Consider the following 15,286-nt stretch of genomic DNA (forward strand, 5'->3'; position numbering starts at 1 on the left):
GAGAATCTCAAGCAGACCCCCCACTGAGTGTCAAGGCTGACAGGCGGCTGGATCCCCACGATTGAGATCATGACCATGAGCCGAAATCAAGAGGACCGAGCCACCCAGGTGCCCCTGTCACAAGTCTCAATTTTCATTTTAAAAGATCCATAATCTAATTAATTGTTTAGGATCATACAAAATTTAAGAAAAATGTCATTTTTTTTTTCAAAAAAGTAATGAACAACACTGTTTCTGGTGAATTCTGCGTCAGCTTATTACATTAGTCACACGCTACATTTAGGTTAGCTTGGTTTTCTATATCTTCACACTCCTGAGTGATTTTAAATGTCTTAACTATACATCATCAATTACTTTCCATTCAACTCAATTTATCTTATTCATCTTTCTAATTCTTTTATTAGACATGGGAAGTTAGCAATTAATTCTTACATTATTGGACAGTACCCTGTTCACATAGGAAAAGAAGTGAATTTTAGAACGAAAGGGTAATTTTTAATTTATATTGGGTTGACTTACTATTGCCTTACTTATTAATGTGAAAGGGGAGCCTAGAGTCACCCATTAAGGGGACCACGAAGAAATAAAGCTTGCTTTCACTTCTCTCGTTAGTCACTCAAACTTTTATGCCTTGGTTTCTCCAACTGAAACAAGATCAGTTGCCATTTACTAGATAATGTTAAAAAATACAGTTTTATATGTGGCAGACTAGTGTCTATTTTATCTGCGAGCTGCTTCAAAATACAACCAGCAAAAGTTCTGAATTTTAAATAGTGTACAAGTAAAGTTTTCCTCTGAGATCCCAGCTGCAAGTGGCATCTTCCAAATGTGGATGTTGTGTGTTTTCCATGTGTATTTTTTACTTGAGTCTATTCCTTTGAGATACAGAGTAAATACTTAGAAAAATAGAGCCCTGGTAGTTTCTGTTAGTTTAAGAAGCAAGTTGGAAACTTCATTTTTTTTCTTTTTTCAATGAGAAGTTGTGGTAAAGGAAGAGCTAGAGGAAGGGGTCAGAAGGCCTATTACTCTGTGAGACTATCAGAAGGCGGGACCCTTTGTGTTAGAACATGGAATTATATGTCTATGATTTTTATTTTTAAAAAGAAAATAACACCTGAGTTATAGACTTATGTCTAGGACTATCAGTTGCATTCCTAGAGAACCTATCATGAGATGTAGAAGATTCTTTTTCTGAAGTTTGGCACTGCCATTAGGAATTCCAAGACCTCGTTAGAAAAATTAAGCAAAAAGCTCCAGTTTAATAAAGCTTGGTCCATTTTAGGATTAAAGCTGCGGGTCCCCTTGTGTACTTATTGGGCAAAAAGAGACTATGCTATGTTTCTTTCGGAGTTTACTTTATTTCTGGTACCAAGATTAATTGGAGATACATTTACTATTCTTCAAATTCAGCTCCCAAGCCATTAATTTTTTACAGTTACAAGTAAATATTTGCAGAAAAGATTTATACATTTTAATAGTCCCTTGCAATTATAAAACTTTGTGTAGCGATTACCTGAATGTCTTTGCAATGATTTAGAAGTATAAGCTTCTAGTCAAAACTCTAATACATGTACAGTGAAATTTTCACATCTATTTTTTTCTCTTTTCCCCCTAAAAACACTGGATACAAAGTTTATTATTTCTTTTAACTAACTAAGATTGATCTTAATTTTTAATTGACACCAGAGATTTGTTATAAAATGTTCTCATTGCACTATAATAGGTCAAATTAAATAGGTGGTAATTGCTCCTGCTTAATCATAACATGTTTCTTGGTATGAAGACTTTCAAATGTACAACTTCAAAGGAAAAGAGCATTTGTTAAAATGAGTAGAATAGGCTATGCTTTCATTCTCTTATACAAATTTTACAACTGGAACTATCTGAAGGGTCTTCAAAGAGACACATTTCAGAATTGAGCTTTTTCATTTCCTATTACAGGTGAAAAGATTTACATTGCTAAAGGGTCTATTTTCTGTAACCATTCCTTTGTGAACTGCTTTACATTTCTCTTTACATTTTCTCAGCAAACACTTTTTTTTTTTGTTCACTACTAACCCAAATGAAAGGGTGTGCATGCTGTGTCATTATTTTTAAATAAAAAAGTAATAATCATCGTTATAACTAATGTTTATCCAGGCATTATGCATGCCTGGTATTTTGTTAATTGTTTTGCCTGCATTTGTTTATCAGGACAAATTCTGTGCAGCACCGACTCTTAGTATCTCCATTTTATAGACAAGGAACTGAGGCTTAGAAGAGCTTGGTAGCCAGCGTGTGTTGACACATGTAGCAGGTGACAGAGCCAAGATGTGAACCAGCTCTTACTGGCACCACAGGCTGTGTTCATAACCTTTGGCTCTTCTGGCTCTGAGATCAACTATGTTCATGCGTTTTTGAAAAATTAGTGGAGAAGATAATCTGAATTTATTTTATGTCTTTTCTTTATTCATGATTAAAACAAAAACAAAACAAAGCCACGTGTAACATGCGCTCTCAACAGCATTGCACAAGGTAGTCAGCTTGGTTGAACTCACAGCACTGAAGTTATTACACAAAATAAACACACTCTTAAACATCCATGGGAAAGGATTGTTCTCATAATGCATATAAACAAAGATCACCTCATCGCTAAAGTGAGTGCCAGGAAATAAAATGCAACAATAAATCACAAATGTCACTGTTCCATTGTCTCTCAATTTGGTAATCAGAACAAGTTCTTACTGTTTGGATCACATTTCAGTGTGTTTGTCAGAGAACCCATCAATCAGTGCTTGAAACAAGTTAACAGGGCACCATAAAATGCAAACCACATTTATGGAGAGAATGACTCATCCAGTCTCTCTGGTAAGCGAGTCCAAGGGAGCTTGGTTTTGACCTATCGCTGTCCCCAAACTTAGGACGCCAGGTAACTGGCAATGGACTTTCTATGTAAAATCACACACGCATTGCCCTCTAGAAAAACCAGGACCTCCTTGATTCATAGGCACCTTTGTATCACAGTTAACGTGGGACCTCTGTCCACATATTTAATTCTCCTGGAAAGAAGAACTTCCTGGGTTCATTACTATCTCTCCTACATAGTAGGCAAACCAGATCTGCAGAGGCTGATGAACTGTCAAAGAATAAAAGTATTGTCTTGAGTTTTCATGCAATTGTGCAATCTTTTTTCAGGCACACTCTGAGAAGTGGGGGCAAGATGGGGCACTAGGAAGGGAAATAATCTGCCCATTATAATTACATGGGATGGAGGGTGGGATAGTATCAGGACACCCACAGAACCTGTCCCCCCAAAACCCCACTGGTTGACACAGACTCAAAGCAGAGGGTTCCTGGCAGTATACTTAGGTAACTGTGTACTGAGAATTTTTACTGGTAATCAATAATTCAGATTTTTCATTAATTCAGACTATATTATCCTTCATGAATTATACTTCATGGCTTTTGTTATGTGTTATAAGTCATAAAACAGAAAGGGGAGAAAGGAATTATTATATTTGTAAGAAATTCGCATGTAGCAAATCCCATTTATATTTAATTTAATTACTTATTTTCATTGCATTGACAACCTAAAGACCGGGATGGATATGCAGAAAATCTAATACCATAAATTAGGATAGGTTGTTTTTTTTTTTCATAACTGAAATAAATAAAAAAGTAAACTTAATGGTCACTTATTAACTGTTTTAAGTTACTTTAAATTGTCTTGGCCAAGGGGCACTTGGGTGGCTCAGTCAGATGGGCATCTGACTCTCGATTCCGGCTCAGGTCATAATCTCAGCATTGTGGGATTGAGCTCCCTGGTAGGCTCTGTGTTCAGTGGGGATCCTACTTGGGATTCTCTCCCTCCTCCTCTGTCCCCCCCCTCTCAAATAAATAAAATAAATCTTTAAAAACTAAAAAAAAATAAATCGCTTTGGCCAATACATTTTCCATCATTTATCGCATCTTGAGATGGATCTTCATAAAGAATAGCAAAGAGCGGTTGGCTATCTAAAGTTGAACACGCTGTAGAACATTTTAGCAATTATTATTTTGACATTATCTCTTGAAAACATGCTTTCCTTCCTCTACACACTATTCTTTTCCCACAGGGGTGCATACTGATCTGGTGACAAGTCTTTAATAATCCATGAGATCTTTGTCCTTGAAGCTGCACCTTGACTTTGTTCCCCATAATATCTTTGATTATCTGGTAATTCTAAATAATTCTCCCTCCTTATTGAAGGACACAAGGACACCATAAAGAATTACACTTGGTTACATACAAGAAGCACTTTTTTTAAGAACCTGAGTCATGTTAATTATGTGAGCATATATGTATCAGTGACATAAATCCAGTACATTTGGTCTGGATTTTTCAGTGTGTGTGTGCAAGCGTGTGGGTTTTCCTTAAGATGGTCTAATGGTTCTCATCTGGAATCACAGTCCGTTTTAGTTTTATAAAATGACTTCTTAAAGGAAACAAGTTATTTTTGTAAATAAAACATGATTTGGCAGTTTTCTCTTTGTTTAAAGTAGCGTTAAATCATGGAAGTCAAATTTCTTTTTGATGAGAATCAGTAGGAAATAAACTCTATTTGTTCTTTCAAGAGGTAGCAAAATATTTGTTCACAATTTAAATGCAGGAAGTTAGAAAGGTCAAGATCAGTCAAATCCATGACAAGTTTAGCCAATTTACTAAAACCCACTGAGTTTCTACAGATTTTATTATTATATTTTTTAGTACGTTTCAACTGAATGCCCTATAGTTATTTGGAGAATATATGAATTTCAGAACTAATACCAATTCTACATGTATACAGTGTTGAAGGGAGAGATTAATTTTTTTAACAATATTTGGGTTTTTTAAAGATTTTATTTATTTATTCATGAGAGACCAGAGAGGAAAATGGGGGGACAGAGAGAGGCAGAGACACAGGCAGAGGGAGAAGCAGGCTCCATGCAGGGAGTCCGATGTGGGACTCGATCGCAGGTCTTCCGGACCACACCCTTGGCCAAAGAAGATTCTCAATTACTGAGCCACCCAGGCATCCTTGGAGAGATTAATTTTATGTAGCATTGCAAGATGATACACTTTGTAGGCTATTCATTATCTGACATAATCCTATGGGGATTTACGTATAAGATATCTCTGTGGGAATATCGCCTGGGATTTACGTTTGGTAATTTTATGTAGCTGCTGAAATTATGTCAAGTGCAAGACGTGTTTTGGTAATTCATTTTCACAAGAGAAAACAAAAAACGAGAAAAAAAAAAACAAAAAACAAAAGAAGAAGTCTGGGATTTCTAGTTCCTCCATGGAGAACTCTAAACCTTCTTTCCACCCTGGTTCTTCTTTTCTCTCTGTACCCTGACTTCAAATACTTATGCAACAGCATTATCAGGTCCTTGTACCACCTTGGGCCACGAGCACTCCTGTCCAGCTGACAAGTAAGTGTGTATTAGTCCGATTTCTCAGATCTCTGTCTCCACTTCCAGCCCTGCAGCTTCTCTGCTTGAAACTACTATTATTTAAAACAACAACAACAACAGAAACTTAAATTTCCTACTGGTATCATTAAATATGGATGACTCCAAATTTGATTCAGGACCACACTGGATTATTTTCTGTTCTAAATTGATCTCTTTTACTGTCTTCCTTGGTGTTCTTCCAAACTCGAACCAACCCCAAGGCTACTACTTTCATCAAATGCCATTGATTTTTTTTTCCTGGGGGAAAAAAAAAAAAAAAAGAGAATCCACTCACCTGAATTTCTTCTTATTCACTTCTTAATATATATATATATATATATATATATATATATATATATATTTCTATCCTTACTATACTCACTTTTTCTTTCCCTTCTCAGAGAAGGCTTCCTTACACTTTGTCAGGCCAAACTCTTTATCCATACATTTTTATGTTTTTTAGAATAAGCGTTGTTTTATACAACTGATAGATTCTGACAGAAAAACAAGCAATCAGAAAAGCACTAATGTAAAAAACTACATTGAGATAGCCAGTTCATAATGATATATATGCAAAAAAAAACCACAAAATGAAAAATAATGCTTGTCCATATGCTGTTGTTTTCCCATATGCTGTGGGAAAATAAGGACTCTCATGATTTTACCAGTACAAAGAACCAACCCTGTAGCAATGTGGCCATAGCTATCAAATTTACAGACAAATTTCCCCTTTTACCCTAGAAACCCCACATCTTGTAATTAACCATCCAAACATATCTATAAAGTCATAAAATGTCACATGTACAAATTTTATACCTTTCTTGCAAACTGGAAATTATTGGAAAAAACCCACGTGTCCATCTATAGATATCTGGATAAATAAATTAACGTATTACCATTCAGTGAAATATATGCTTACCTACAGGGGCTGATGAGGGATAGTGACATGAGTAGAAGCTTGTATGTCTTGGCATAAATTTTTGAAACTTAAACTCAATTTATCACCTACTTGAAAAACAACACATTTTAAAGAAAAAATTCCCAAACATACTTTCAGATAGGAGTATCATTACAATTTTGTGAATATTATTGTAGTCATTTCTCCATATATAGAGAGGTTAGGAAAGAAGGAAGAAAGGAGGCAAAGAGTGAGGGAAGAAGATCAAAATAGATATTTTCAGATCAGGAAAAGTGTAGAAAAATTTAGGATAACAAAATTTTGACAATATAGATTTTCTTCTTATTCTTTTAATAAAAGGATTATGTTTAATTCGATTGAACTTATTGAAAGAGGGATTTGAATGAGTTGAAACAGACTTTAACCTATACTTAAATTTTCTTTTTTACAACATGTACTAAATTTAAATAACTTTACATCAAACTTAAGGCAAAGTTTATAAAAATTTCAAACTGTTTTAACTTCTCTTGTCATTATTTATCTCTCTGCTATTGAAAGAATCATGTCCACATATCATCCAACACTGTCTCTCTCCACCTCTTGATACTTCTCCTGCTTGTATCCCTAATTTCACAATACAAGTTCAGTTCTGGTACTGAGTTAGATCTCTATCTAAACCAAGCCAGAGTCTTGAGTCCTTGCGAGAGGTTCTAAATTCCTGAATTTCTATTTTTGATTCATCTCTAATTAGCTTGATTTCATTATGAAATGAGTCTTATCAGATATTCTTTATGACGCTGTTTCCCTCTGATCTGATAGTTAAGAATGTGCACAGTTGTCTTTATACTGGGAGGACAGCATGCAGGAGGTATAAAATTTAGGAGTCACGTTTTTCATTCCAAAAAAAATTTTATGGACTGTGTTTCAATGAATCCTGTCTTTGATGCAGTGGAATGTTGGCACCGACCCAAACGTTTCCTCTTTTAAGCATTAACTTGTGTTTTCTTCCTGGGTAATTTCATAATTCTTTCTTGATCTTTGAAATTCAGAAACTCCTTCTGCCCAATCTTGATCTTGATCAACTGTATGAGGTCTCCCTGGGACACGGTGTAAACTTTCAATCTTTAGGTGCAGATTTCAGTGTTTCCATAAGTTCCATAAGCTTTTTTTCTTTTAATGTATCTTTGAATTTTTTCCTCCATCTTGTTGGTTTCCTTCAGGGAATCTTGTTCAACTTTCTTTGTCCATCGGATTCTTTCAAATTCTTTTCAATTTTTTTTTCTTCCAGATTCCTTTTTTTTTTTTCTTCCAGATTCTTAAAGTCACCTCTCTTGTTCTCCAGCATTGACTTTTGCTTCTGTGAATAAGTTCCTGATGCCACTTCACTCCTGATTCCTGGTTACCGACCTGTTTTTGTTTTTGTTCCTAAAATCTTGGGAATCTTTTCTTTGCCACCAATTAAATTTTCACAAGGTGACACGATGTGGGCAGGTGTTGTATGTTTATGTTTGATTTGATTGTTTTACTCTTTTGGCGGACCCTTCTATATGAAAAGAATATTGTTCAGTTTGGATAAATCTCCCTAAATTATTTCTCCCCTGGCTTCTTCCCATGCTCTAACTCTCAATCTTTCTTTCCTACCTGCCCCCATCTTGTCCTTTTTTTGTTTCAAGTGTACATTTGGGATAGCTGAGGATCACCTTTCTTTTTAAATTGAACCTCCAAATTCTCTTTCTCACATTTACTTTGCGATTTGCCCAATCTTGGTGCCCTTTTAATATCTCTCTGAGGGTCTTCAAAGTTATTTTTTGAGCTTATATTGACTTATTCTCTCTAAAATATAATTTTATCTATAAGAATTTTTTATGTTTTTTTAAGATGTTGTTTATTTATTTGCGAGAGAGAGAGAGAGAGAGAGAGAGAGAGAGAACATGAGCAGAGGGAGGAGGCAGAGGGAGAGAGTGAAGCACAGTCCCCACTGAGCAGGGAGCCCAACACAGGACTCGATCCCAGGACCCCAAGATCATGACCTGAGCAGAAGGCAGACACTTAACCTACTGAGCCACCCAGGTGCACCAAGAATTCTTATTTATTTATTTATTCTCAAAATCTTCATTTTTAATGAGCTCATGTTGATACTTGATGGTGGGGATAGTTCTCTGGGCATATTAATTACCCAGAGATATCCCATCCCAGATATTGTCTTTGCATCTGCGTTATGGTTGCTCCACTGCAGATATTTCTCCTTTTCTGACGCGGTAAGGTGAGTTCTTTTCACTGAATGCTAAATATTTATGTTAAGACACATCCTGAAGATCACTAAACTTGTAAATATCTCCTTCCTAACCTCAGCCAGAGTTCAATGCTCCCTTCATCTGACTCTTACACCACAGTGATTACAACTCTACCATAGTGCCGGTCATGCTCCACTGTAGCTTTTTTACAAGTGTTTCTCTCAGGAAACATAGTCCCTCAACTTCAGGAGCTGTACCTGAACCCATCTGTGTAGCCCTTTTCCAGCACCTTGCAACAGCAAGAACATTGGAAGGGTGGGTAAGCATGTTTTAGACGCTGCAAGTTACCTCCCATTTCAGTCATGGCATTCCTTTTTTTTTTTTTTTTTTTTAGTATAAATTTATACCAAACTCAAGTGAACTATTTCCTGTAGATGATCCTCAACTTAATTATCATGTTTTTTTCAACCAAGTACCCCACATTTAAGTTCCATGTTTTGGAACAAAAGTTGTGCTATTCTCCTCACTTTCTAGAATTCTTAGCTGCTTTAGTTCTCCCCCTACTGCAGATTATTTCCAATACCTCCTCCAGCCCCTGGGATTTTTCTTCATCATGACTTATCTTAACAGAGCTGAAGGCTCAGTGAGCTTGTCACTTGTGTTTCAAGTACCTGTCACATGGTAGGCTCCAGAGGCTTTTTCATGAAAAAGATTAATAAGTGAAAGGAAGCAGGTTTGTGGGGGACTCTGTGGTTTGCCACAAACCCCATCCAGAAAGCAGAACATAACTGCCCAGGAGACAGTGTGGCATGCAGTCTCAGGCCATCTTCCTGCCACCAGACAGGAAGGGGAGGGCTCAGAGAGGGGAACGCAGACAGGAACTTCCAGGAGCCACTTAATGATGCTAAATGAACTTAGAATTGCTGTTCTGAGGCCTTTCTGGTTAGGAGCTTTTGTCCTGGAGGGAAGCTTCTGGTTTTAGGTCCTTTCTGTCTAGTTTTCTTATCTCATAAATAACTTCACATTTTTCTTACCATGTTTTAAGATAAGAAGTGGGGATTGATTGGAAACTACTACTAAAATTCAGTGCCTCATGGGCGCCTGGGGGCCTCAAATGTTGAAATCTGCCTTCAGCTCAGGTCGTGATCCCAGAGTCCTGGGATCAAGTCCTGAGTCCAGCTCCCCACAGGGAGCTTGCTTCTCCCTCTGCCTGTGTCTCTGCCCTTTCTGTGTCTCTCATGAATAAATAAACAAAATCTTTTTTAAAAAAATAAAATACAACACTTCAGGGGTCAAATGACATTTTTTTTCTATTGGACTTGAGCAAAATTAAATATGTGATTGACTTCCATTTGGATACACACTTGACAATTCCACTTTACCCAACTACACAGGTGTTATTACCATTGCAATAAATAAATAATAAACACTATGTATAAATAGTGTAATGTCTCATGAATTTTACAGGGTCTCAGTGAAGTGATTTTATTACTAAATAAGCATTTAAAACTGTGATTCTTTTATAAGTATTCTTAAAAAAATTTTTATTGGAGTTCAATTAGCCAACATATAGCATATCACCCAGTGCTCATCCTGTCAAGTGTCCCCCTCATTGCCCATCACCCAATCACCCCAACCCCCTGCCCACCTCCCTTTCCACCACCCCTTGTTCATTTCCCAGAGTTAGGGGTCTCTCATGTTCTGTCTCCCTCTCTTACATTTCCCACTCATTTTCTCTCCTTTCCCCTATAATCCCTTTCACTATTTTTTATATTGCCCGTGTGAGTGAGACCATATAATGTTTGTCCTTCTCCGATTGACTTACTTTACTCAGCATAATACCCTCCAGTTCTATCCATGTCAAAGCAAATGGTGGTTATTTGTCGTTTCTAATGGCTGAGTGATATTCCATTGCATACACAGATCCCATCTTCTCTATCCATTCATCTTTCGATGGACACTGAGGCTCCTTCCACAGTGTGGCTATTGTGGACATTGCTGCTATAAACATCGGGGTGCAGGTGTCCAGCGTTTCACTGCATCTGTATCTTTGGGGTAAATCCCCAGCAGTGCAATTGCTGGGGCGTAGGGCAGCTCTATTTTTAACTCTTTGAGGAACCTCCACACAGTTTTCCAGAGTGGCTGCACCAGTTCACATTCCCACCAACAGTGCAAGAGGGCTCCCTTTTCTCTGCATCCTCTCCAACATTTGTGGTTTCCTGCCTTGTTAATTTTCCCGCCTTGTTAATTTTCCCCATTCTCACTGGTGTGAGGTGGTATCTCATTGTGGTTTTGATTTGTATTTCCCTGATGGCAAGTAATGCAGAGCATTTTCTCATGTGCTTCTTGGCCATGTCTGTCTTCCTCAGTGAAATGTCTGTTCATGTCTTCTGCCCATTTCATGATTGGATTGTTTGTTTCTTTGCTGTTGAGTTTAATAAGTTCTTTTTTTAAATTTATTTATTTATGATAGAGAGAGAGAGAGGCAGAGACACAGGCAGAGGGAGAAGCAGGCTCCATGCACCGAGAGCCCGATGTGGGATTCGATCCCGGGTCTCCAGGATCGCGCCCTGGGCCAAAGGCAGGCGCCAAACCGCTGCGCCACCCAGGGATCCCTAATAAGTTCTTTATAGATCTTGGATACTAGCCCTTTATCTGACAGGTCATTTGCAATTATCTTCTCCCATTCTGTAGGTTGTCTTTTAGTTTTGTTGACTGTTTCTTTTGCTGTGCAGAAGCTTTTTATCTTAAGTCCCAATAATTCATTTATGCTTTTGTTTCCCTTGCCTTCATAGATGTACCTTGCAAGAAGTTGCTGTGGCCAAGTTCAAAAAGGGTGTTGCCTGTGTTCTCTTCTAGGATTTTGATGGATTTTTGTCTCACATTTAGATCTTTCATCCATTTTGATTTTATCTTTGTGTATGGTGTAAGAGAGTGGTCTAGTTTCATTCTTCTGCACGTGGCTGTCCAATTTTCCCAGCACCATTTATTGAAGAGACTGTCCTTTTTCCAGTGGATAGTCTTTCCTGCTTTGTTGAATATTAGTTAACTATACAGTTGAGGCCCACTTCTGGGTTCTCTATTCTGTTCCATTGATCTATGTGTCTGTTTTTGTGCCAGTACCACACTGTCTTGATGACCACAGCTTTGTAGTACAAACGGAAATCTGGCGTTGTGATGCCCCCAGCTATAGTTTTCTTTTTTAATATTCCCCTGGCTATTTGGGATCTTTTCTGATTCCACACAAATTTTAAGATTATTTGCTCCAACTCTCTGAAGAAAGTCCATGGTATTTTGATAGGTATTGTGTTAAATGTGTAAATTGCTCTGGGTAACATTGACATTTTCACAATATTAATTCTTCCAATTCATGAGCATGAAATATTTTTCCATCTCTTTGTGTCTTCCTCAACTTCTTTCAGAAGTGTTGTGTAGTTTTTAGGGTATAGATCCTTTACCTCTTTGGTTAGGTTTATTCCTAGATATCTTATGGTTTTGGGTGCAATTGTAAATGGGATTGACTCCTTAATTTCTCTTTCTTCAGTCTCACTGTTAGTGTATAGAAATGCCACTGATTTCTGGGCATTGACTTTGTATCCTGCCACACTGCCACAAGGCTATATGAGTTCTAGCAATCTTTGGGTGAAGTCTTTTGGGTTTTCTATGTACAGTATCATGTCATCTGCAAAGAGGGAGAGTTTGACTTCTTCTTCGCCAATTTGAATGCCTTTTATTTCTTTTTGTTGCCTGATTGCTGAGTCCAGGACTTCTAGTACTATGTTGAATAGCAGTGGTGAGAGTGGACATCCCTGTTGTGTTACTGATCTTAGGGGAAAGGCTCCCAGTGTTTCCCCATTGAGAATGATATTTGCTGTGGGCTTTTTGTAGATGGCTTTAAAGATTCTGAGGAATGTTCCCTCTATCCCTACACTCTGAAGAGTTTGATCAGGAATTGATGTTGTATTTTGTCAAATGCTTTCTCTGCATCTATTGAGAGGATCATATGGTTCTTGTTTTTTCTCTTGCTGATATGATCTATCACGTTGATTGCTTTATGAGTGTTGAACCAGCCTTGCATCCCAGGGATGAATCCCACTTGGTCATGGTGAATAATCTTCTTAACGTATTGTTGGATCCTATTGGCTAGGATCTTTTTGAGAATTTCTATATCTGTGTTCATCAGGGATATTGGTCTGTAATTCTTTTTGGTGGGGTCTTTGTCTGGTTTTGGAATTAATGTGATGCTGGCCTCATAGAACGAGTTTGAAAGTATTCCATCCCTTTCTATCTTTCCAAACAGCTTTAGTAAAATAGGTATGGTTTCTTCTTTAAACATTTGATAGAATCCCCCTGGAAAGCCATCTGGCCCTGGACTTTTGTGAGGTTTTTGATGACTGTTTCAATTTCCTCCCTGGTTATCGGCCTGTTCAGGTTTTCTATTTCTTCTTGTTCCAGTTTTGGTGGTTTGTGGTTTTCCAGAAATGCGTCCATTTCTTCTAGATTGCCTAATTTATTGGCGTATAGCTGTTCATAATATGTTTTTAAAATCGTTTGTATTTCCTTGGTATTGGTGGTGATCTCTCCTTTTTCATTAGTGATTTTATTAATTAGAGTCTTTTCTGTTTTGTTTTTAATAAGGCTGGCTAATGATTTATCTATTTTATTAATTCTTTCAAAGAACTAACTACCGGTTTTGTGGGTCTGTTCCACAGTTCTTCTGGTCTCTATTTCATTGAGTTCTGCTTGAATCTTTATTAACTCTCTTCTTCTGCTGGCTGTAGGTTTTATTTGCTGTTCTTTCTCCAGTTCCTTTAGGTGCAAAGTTAGCTTCTGTATTTGAGTTTTTTCCAGTTTTTTGAGGGATGCTTGTATTGCGATGTATTTCCCTCTTAGGACTGCTTTTGCTGTATCCCAAAGATTTTGAACCATTTTATCTTCATTCTCATTAGTTTCCATGAATCTTTTTAATTCTTCTCTAATTTCCTGGTTGACCCTTTCATCTTTTAGCAGGATGCTATTTAACCTCCACGTGTTTGAATTTCTTCCAAATTTCTTCTTGTGATTGAGTTCTAGTTTCAAAGCATTATGGTCTGAAAATATGCAGGGGACAATCCCAATCTTTTCGTATCAGTTAAGACCTGATTTGTGACCCAGTATGTGGTCTATTCTGGAGAAAGTTCCATGTGCACTGAGAAGATTGTGTATTCAGTTGCATTTGGATGTAAAGTTCTGTAAATATCTGTGAAATCCATCTAGTCCATTGTATCATTTAAAGCTCTTGTTTCTTTGGAAATGTGTGCTTAGAAGATCTGTCATTTGTAGAAAGCGCCATGTTGAAGTCTCCCAGTATAAGCGTATTATCTATGTCTTAACTTTGGTTATTAATTGATTGATATACTTGGCAGCTCCCACATTAGGGCCATAAATATTCATAATTGTTAGGTCCTGGTTAGATCCTTTTTTTTTAATGATAGTTACACACACACAGAGAGAGAGAGGCAAAGACACAGGCAGAGGGAGAAGCAGGCTCCATGCACCGAGAGCCCGACGTGGGATTCAATCCTAGGTCTCCAGGATCGCGCCCTGGGCCAAAGGCAGGCGCCAAACCGCTGTGCCACCCAGGGATCCCAGATCCTTTAAGTATGATATAGTGTCCCTCTTCATCTCTTACTACAGTCTTTGGGATAAACTTTAATTTATTTGATATGAGGATGGCTACCCCTGCTTTCTTTTGAGGAACATTTGAATGGTAAATGGTTCTCTAACCTTTTATTTTCAGGCTGGATGTGTCCTTAGGTCTCAAATGAGTCTCTTGTAGACAGCAAGTAGATGGGTCTTTCTATCTTATCCAGTCTGAAACTGCACCGTTTGATGGGATCATTAAGCCCATTCACATTCAGAGTTACTATAGAAAGATATGAATTTAGTGTCATCATAATACCTATTCAGTCCCTGTTTTTTGTGGATTGTTTCCTTGGACTTCCTCTTTCTTTTACAGAGTCCCCCTTTATATTTCTTGCAGAGCTGGTTTGGTGGTCACATATTCTTTCAGTTTCTGCCTATCTTGGACGGTCTTTATCTCTCCTTCTATTCTGAATGAGAGCCTTGCTTGATAGATTATTCTTGGCTGCATGTTCTTCTCATTTAGACTGGATATATCCTACCAGTCCTTTCTGGCCTGCCAGGTCTCTGTGGAGAGATCTGCTGTTAATCTAATATTTCTCCTGCATAAGTTAGGGATCTCTTGTCTCTTGCTGCTTTAAGGATTTTCTCTTTATCTTTGGAATTTGCAAGTTTCACTATTAAATGTCGAAGTGTTGAACTGTTTTTATGGATTTTGTGGGGGGAGTCTCTCTATCTCCTGGATCTGAATGCCTGTTTCCCTCCCCAAGTTAGGGAAGTTCTCAGCTATGGTTTGTTCAAATACACTTTCTGGTCCTCTGTCCCTTTCGGCACCCTTTGGAACCCCAATTGAACGTAGATTTTTCCTTCTGATGCTGTCATTTATTTCTCTTAACCTTTCCTCATGATATTTTAATTGTTTTTCTCTTTTCTCCTCAGCTTCCTTCCTTGCCATCAACTTGTCTTCTATGTCACTCACTCTTTCTTCTACCTCATTAACCCTCGTTGTTAGGACCTCCAGTTTGGATTGCATCTCATTTAACTGATTTTTAATTTTGGCCTGATTAGGTCTAAATTC

The sequence above is a fragment of the Canis aureus genome, chromosome 6 (genome assembly GCF_053574225.1).
Source record: "Canis aureus isolate CA01 chromosome 6, VMU_Caureus_v.1.0, whole genome shotgun sequence".
NCBI classification, from domain to species: domain Eukaryota; kingdom Metazoa; phylum Chordata; class Mammalia; order Carnivora; family Canidae; genus Canis; species Canis aureus.